Below are 6,829 nucleotides of genomic sequence, written 5' to 3'. Positions count from 1 at the left end.
GGGCATGTGGTTGGTTGAGGGGAATTACCTGTGTTGGATGCATTTTCACGTCCTCGCCCCTTTTAAAGAGGAAATGGAGGGAATGATGTAATGGTGATCAAACGGAGCTGGAGTCTGTTAGCACTGATAACACCTCCCAATGCATGCTGCTGCAACAAATATAACCAGAGAAACGCTGTTGTAGCACTGTGGGTAGAGGATAAAAGATGGACTATTTTTCAACTAAAACCGCCATGTTGGTGTCAGTAACACCAGACTCTCTCTCTTATTTTTCAATGCGTCGATTATTCAAACCATTTCTATATGCATCGCATAGAATTGTGATGAATGGCATGGATTTGCATGCCATTGTCTACACTCACAGTGTAGACTTGCACTAATAAATCAGAAATGTACACAAGTTGTTCACCCCCCACACAATTTCATATTCAGCACGGATGCTGAGGTAACTCATTCAGGAGAGACATCTGTTCTGTGGGCAATGCACCAGCCATATTCCACCTGGAATAGCATCCATAAACAGCATCCCAATGTGTTGGTCTGCTAGTGCTACTACGAGATGAGGAGTAGAGATCTGTTTTGGGAGGCTGTGGAGATCACTATTTAAAGCCCACTCTGATTATGTTCACAATATCTTGTGTCTGATTTGCCTCAGTGACCTTAACCTTACTTTGTTGACCGGGGAACCTCAGGGGTCTGTACTTGGCCCCCTCCTTTCCCTCCCAAATCTCTTTGCCTAAAATAACTGATCTACAAGCTCACAATGTATCGTGTTGTGAGAGAGCTTGAAATATTCTGCATGTTTCTGTGTTCATCTATTATTATAGTTTATAGGTTATAGTTAAAGGGATATTTCACTTAAAAAAAAAACTTTTGGTCATTTTATCATCTACTCAGGCTTATATGAACACCCCAGACAGTTTTTAAGTTGCTCGATTCAGTATTTAGAGTTTGAAGTTACAATAGGATATAGGTATAGGAAATGGGCGGGGCAGCTAAAATTAATATCAAATATCTAGATACTGAATCAAGCAACTTAAAAACAGTAACAGTAATAGTCACGAAACATTTCTATCTCCTCCAGTCACTGAAATAGACAACAACATGTAATATGCAGACCACATTGCAGAATGCTATTCAGTTCAGAACACAGCTATGGACACGCTTTTTTGTCCAAACATTAAATACAAAATAAATATGCGCCAAAAGCATGAAATACGTATGTGTATATTACAGAAAACTCCCGTTAAACTCCGGTAAACTCCCGAATTGTACCTGCTTAACTTGAGGTTTACGGGCAAATCTAGTGCCCATAATTGCCCGTTAACTCCTCTTTTCATGCAGTGTTAACCAGACGCTTTTACAAAGCCGCTGGTAAAAACTGAAGAGAACTCTTCTTAGAAGAGTAGCTTAATTAGCACAGAATCCAGTGAGTAATTTCAGTTACAGAGGGGTGGGAGTTTATAAGTTTCTCACTCCTTTTCGGATATGCTTAGATTTCTTTCTTTCTTTTATTTTTCCTTTTATTTCTTCTTGCTATATTTTAACTATTTATTTTAATTGTTTTTCTTTGTGATGCGAAATGCAAGGAATTGTTTCAGTTTTATTGGCATATTCGAAATAAACATGACAAACAAACAAACAAACCTTGAACCTTGAAGCTGCTGCCTCTCATGAACTCTCCCTGCCCATGGCATACTCCCCAATCCGACACAGCGTCTATCTGTCTATAGCATGTACTGCTATAACTTCACTTGTTCGTTCTGTGTCATACTGGTTTCCCATGTGTGAAACGCGGGTTGGGATCCAGGAGGTAAAATCTTGTGACCTTGGGAACCGGTTCAGTTCTTTTTGGTTTTTAGTCCATGAGCCAGAGCTCCAAAATGGGTGGGCAAACTATACCCTATATTAAATTGTTTATAGGATCAATACAAGTAAATTAATACATGATAACCCTTCCACAGTAGTACCTTTTTCATATTTTTGATTATTTTGCATATTTTCCTACATAATGCCTCATTTGCATATTTAAGAATGTAAAATTTGTAATATAATACTTCATGTAAGTACTCAATTGGGGAAGTTTCATGGTGATAACAATCTAATATAGGTATGGTTTTGCCTACTCAATTCATAATTAACGTTCCAATTTTGGAGCTCTGGCTCATGGACTAAAAACCAAAAAGAACTGAACCGGTTCACATCGGGAACCAACTGGTGGAAAAGGGGCCTCAGACTATAACCTAACAGACTGGAGCAGGTTCTGCATGTTGCTGCTGGTTGCTGGTAATGTTGTTCGGAGATCTATATTGAACAGAGAGGCAGCTTACTATAATGGACAGCTCCGCTCAGCACTTTGGAGAACCAATTGTTTAATTCTTGTATATTCTCGCCGATCAATGTGTTCACTTCAAAGCGATGGGAAAACGCTCGCATCCAAAGTAGATTGATCAGTTCTAATACAAGTCATTAACATACAACTTGTTAACAAGTGAGGCCTCTGTACTGTATCTAGAAATCAAGAGGGTCGTCAATAAAGCCAGTTTAGGACTTTTAACATCTTAAAACCTTGAGCACACAGTCACACTCCTCCACTCAAGAATCGGATCAACCTCTTTCAAACGTTCCCTCGATCTCTTGCCGTTCGCTCTCTCACTCTCTCTCGCTTACTCTTGCACCCTTAAAGGACTAGAAATACTTTGTTGTGCATGGTGATCTGCACTGAAAATAGCAGATCTACAAGCCCGATCTACAGCTTATAGATCTGCTGTATTGGTGCGTGACATCGGCGCACAACAAAGTATAAACCTGGCCTTACTCAACACTGCCACTTAGCTTGAAGGCTGTGCTTAAGGCATGCACTGGTGTACTTTACTTATGATACATTTATAAGCCAAACTGTGTGTGTGTGTGTGTGTGTGTGTGTGTGTGTGTGTGTGTGTGTGTGTGTGTGTGTGTGTGTGTGTGTGTGTGTGTGTGTGTGTGTGTGTGTGTGTGTGTGTGTGTGTGTGTGTGTGTGTGTGTGTGTGTGTGTCTTGGGGGGGGGGGGGGGCTTGGGTATTAAACAACCTTGCAAATAGCTGGGGTTCACTTTACCAAGCTGTTGGCATATCCTTTTCATCAACAAAAATAACTTGATAAGGCAGTAAAAGCATTCTTGGAAAGTGAAAAACGCCATTTGAGCGGACGGAGCGAGGGGTGGGAGTGAGTGGACGGAGCGAGGTGTGGAGCGGACGGAGCGAGGGGTGGAGGGGTGGTAGTGGGAGTGAAAACAGTAACAATTCAGCCTCAGACTTTGATAGCCAACAACCTCCCGCCCATCGCCCATCCCCCCTTCCCCCGCCTTTCGCCACCCATGCCACATAACTACCACTGGGGCACAAACCCCCCTCCAAAAAAAAAGAAAAAAGAGCTAAATCAAGGCTTTGAAAAACATACAGTGTCTTTAATAATTCATGCTTCCGTGGGTTTGAATAGCCTCTTTAGCGTAGAAATATGCAGTCTCCTGATATAAGATCAGTCCCTGAGGGGGATCCCTCTCCGTGTTCTTTATGGGGCTATACTGCAGTGTGCCCTTTCTTACCAACAATATGGGATGCTGCTTAAGATGCACCTGCCTGATTTCACCAGAAGACGTCTCGTATGGAGCCCTGCGTCATGCAGGGACAGCAGCGTTTTCTTCCTAAAGACAGCATTTCCCTATTTTCTACATTAAGAAAGAAAGTAGAGGTCTAAACCTGCCTTAGCACACAATGAATCCACAAATTAAGTGCAAAGTTTTGCAGCAAGGCAATTATTGCTGTTGACTAGCATCTTTACTGGGGTTGTAGACTAACACAGGATTGTAAATATTTAACCATCTTTGCACCCAACACACATTCATATTTCATCAGTTTTCTTGCGGTTTATTCTCAAAGCAAAGTGTTGGACTGCATAATTATTTCAGTTTAGCATTTTCTTCCGACCTATTACTTTCATAAATACATGAATTTGAGTTATAGCTCCTCAGAGGGCTAATTTAAGAAAAAGGCATGCATTAATTAATACGGAACTGAAGAAAATCCCTACGTGAAGCCTGATTAATACTTTGTCATGTTGCATACCAAAAATTGCTGAACTACAGACTCACAACAAGTCATCCTCGACTCGTTGTGAGCTTGTAGATTTGCTATTTTCAGTGTGCAATGCCGTCATGTGACGAAGTAAGAATCGGGCTTAAGTAAGCTGTTGGTGGATGTCAATGATGGTATTCACCTTCAAAGGAAATGGGGACACACATGGAAGGATGCAGTGATTTGAGTCGATAGTGTTGACTCTTGAGGCGAGCTGGTACGGTCCATATCTCTCAGCGGACGCCTCCAGAGAACAATGTCTCCATCATTCAGAGAGCAGTGTGAGCTCTGTTGCGTTCAGGCCTCTGGAAACTACTCCCAAGTTGTAGTTCTTTTTTTTTTTTTACAATGACCTCAGTGGTCATTTGAAGGACTTTAAAAGACGGTAATATGGTGTTTTGCCATGGTAAAAAAAGACTATGTTGAAATATTAATCAGAGTTTTTCTTATACTTCAAATAGCACAGTGTATGCGACTTTAAATCTTTTTGTTTTGTATCCCTCCCTTTGTGTGTACGTCCATTCTTCTCACAACCCATGCTTGGAATAATGAAATAAATATCGAACTGTTTAATATTTTAGTGCCATCCAGGAGTAAAGTGGAAATGTTTTTCTGCCAGACCTTGTTTTTTTCCTCCCTTCTCTTCACAAATGCATTGTGTGCACCGGCCGGCCCAATCCATCACTCTGCGTCTGGCGGGAGAAAAAGCACTTTCCCAGGGTGTGTGTTTTTTAGTTCTGCCAGCGCTGCTGTTTCAGTGGGCACCCGGGAGACCTCACTGATGGACACTCTGGTCATCACAGGCTGGGAGCTGGGGGACTCCTTGCTGCATCCCCTCCCCCGCCGCCCCCACCGCCCCGTACTGTTCCACCTCACCTCAGGTTTTCACCAGCACCTTGCTTTGTCCCAGCAGTGTTGTCGTTGCACACTTCCTCTCTGACAGTGATGACTGTCGTACGTGAATTCTCCCACGCGGATATTTGGCCATGGGAGACCAGAGACACGTGGGGCTTTGCGCTTTCCTGCCGACTCCGAGTGTCATGAGCAATGAAGTGCAGATTAGTAAGTGCAAAGCTAATTGGACTGTAATGGGTAACTATTATCACTGACATGTGGCAGTCACGACAGATAACAGATAACAGATGATAATGTGGGTTAAGCCTGATTTATACTTATTTGCACTGGTGTGTTGCCCACCGAAAATATGAGATCTACAAGCTCACAAGGCATTGCGCTGTGACACTTTGTGAGCTTGTAGATTGCCTGTTTTTGGTGTGCGACATCCTCACACAACTAAGTATAACTCAGGCTTTAGGGAGCACTCTGAGAAACAACATGATATGTAGAAGTAAGGAAGGAGGGGGCTCTCATTAAGGTGCTCAGAACAATTACACAGAAAAAATCTATTCAAATTGAAGCGTGCTCCAGTTTTACAACCGACAAACTGAGATTTGATTTCCAAAATGCTTTCTCGTTTTCCTCTACACAAAGAAGCCGGCGGGGGAGAAGGTGCTATCGCTGAAGAGAAGTGGGCTGGAAGGAAAATCTAGGTAAATGCGTATGTTCTCCGAGTGCCCCTGGGTCTTCCATGGGTAGGTAGGATCTGACAAAGAGATCTGTACAGGAAAAAAATCCTCCACTCTGCTTGAGCATGGGAAATTAAGCCAAGATAAAGATTCTATCTTAAACACTCCCCCCCCCCCCCCCCCCCCCCCTCTCTCTCTCTCTCTCTCTCCGCAGTGGCAGAAGAAATTATCCACTGTACCATTAGATAAGCCCAAACAACCCTCTCCATAAGACCTCCAGTTTCCCATGCACTGCAGTCCCAGCTTAGTGTCCCTCGGGTGTTTGTTCAAAAGGAAAACTCTTCGGTGCCTCCGGGGGATGTTTAACTCATTGCAATGGCAAGTATTTAGAGAAAGCTCAACAAGTTTGAGGGCTGTCAGAGTGAGTATCCAACTGTCAGACAACATTGTGTCTCAGAGGACCCCAATGTGAGGAAATGACGAATTGCATCATTTTGACAAACCCACCATCGATTAGAACTATAGGGCAGACGGCGAGGTGTTTTGTTTTAATTTGAAACACTGGTGCTAAGTGCATTAAATGATGCTGATTAACTAAGATTACGGCTGCAGTGGAAATGTGTTTTCTGTTTTGATATCAAGCGTAAATTGCGGCAGAGCAAACAGCCTTTTGAGTAGCTGATGAATAATTGAGAGTCAGTGGAGGATACATCAATGAAGTGGTAATGAACATTTTTTTTGTGTGTGAAATATCTGATACAGAAGTCTGTCACTCTTCAAACAGCCTGGAACGTCTTGCTTTGGGGTTAAAGCTTGCTGTACATCAAACACATCTGATCAACTGATAGTTATAACAAAATCAAAACAATCGTAGCTACAAGATTCCAGGATTTCATAAAAAAAAAAAAAACATAATTCGTAGTACAACTCAATACATTTATTGATATTGGTCCATGCAAAATTAAATATCCCATTACAGTGGATTATTACTTATAATTCCCTGTCTTGGGGCTCTCACAGAAATCATTTCAATACTAAGGTTATGGTGCCCTCTATCTTTTACTCAGAGTAACAGAAATCATCACTGGAGAAAGATTGTGATCACCTGAACTGCTTCTTAAATATATTATTATGTTGTATTTATTTATTTTAGCAACACCAGTATAGTGCATGATAATTGTTCATTTGTTT

The sequence above is a fragment of the Protomyctophum parallelum genome, assembly GCF_964188405.1.
Source record: "Protomyctophum parallelum genome assembly, chromosome: 6".
NCBI classification, from domain to species: domain Eukaryota; kingdom Metazoa; phylum Chordata; class Actinopteri; order Myctophiformes; family Myctophidae; genus Protomyctophum; species Protomyctophum parallelum.
Note: the sequence above shows the minus strand (reverse complement) of the source record.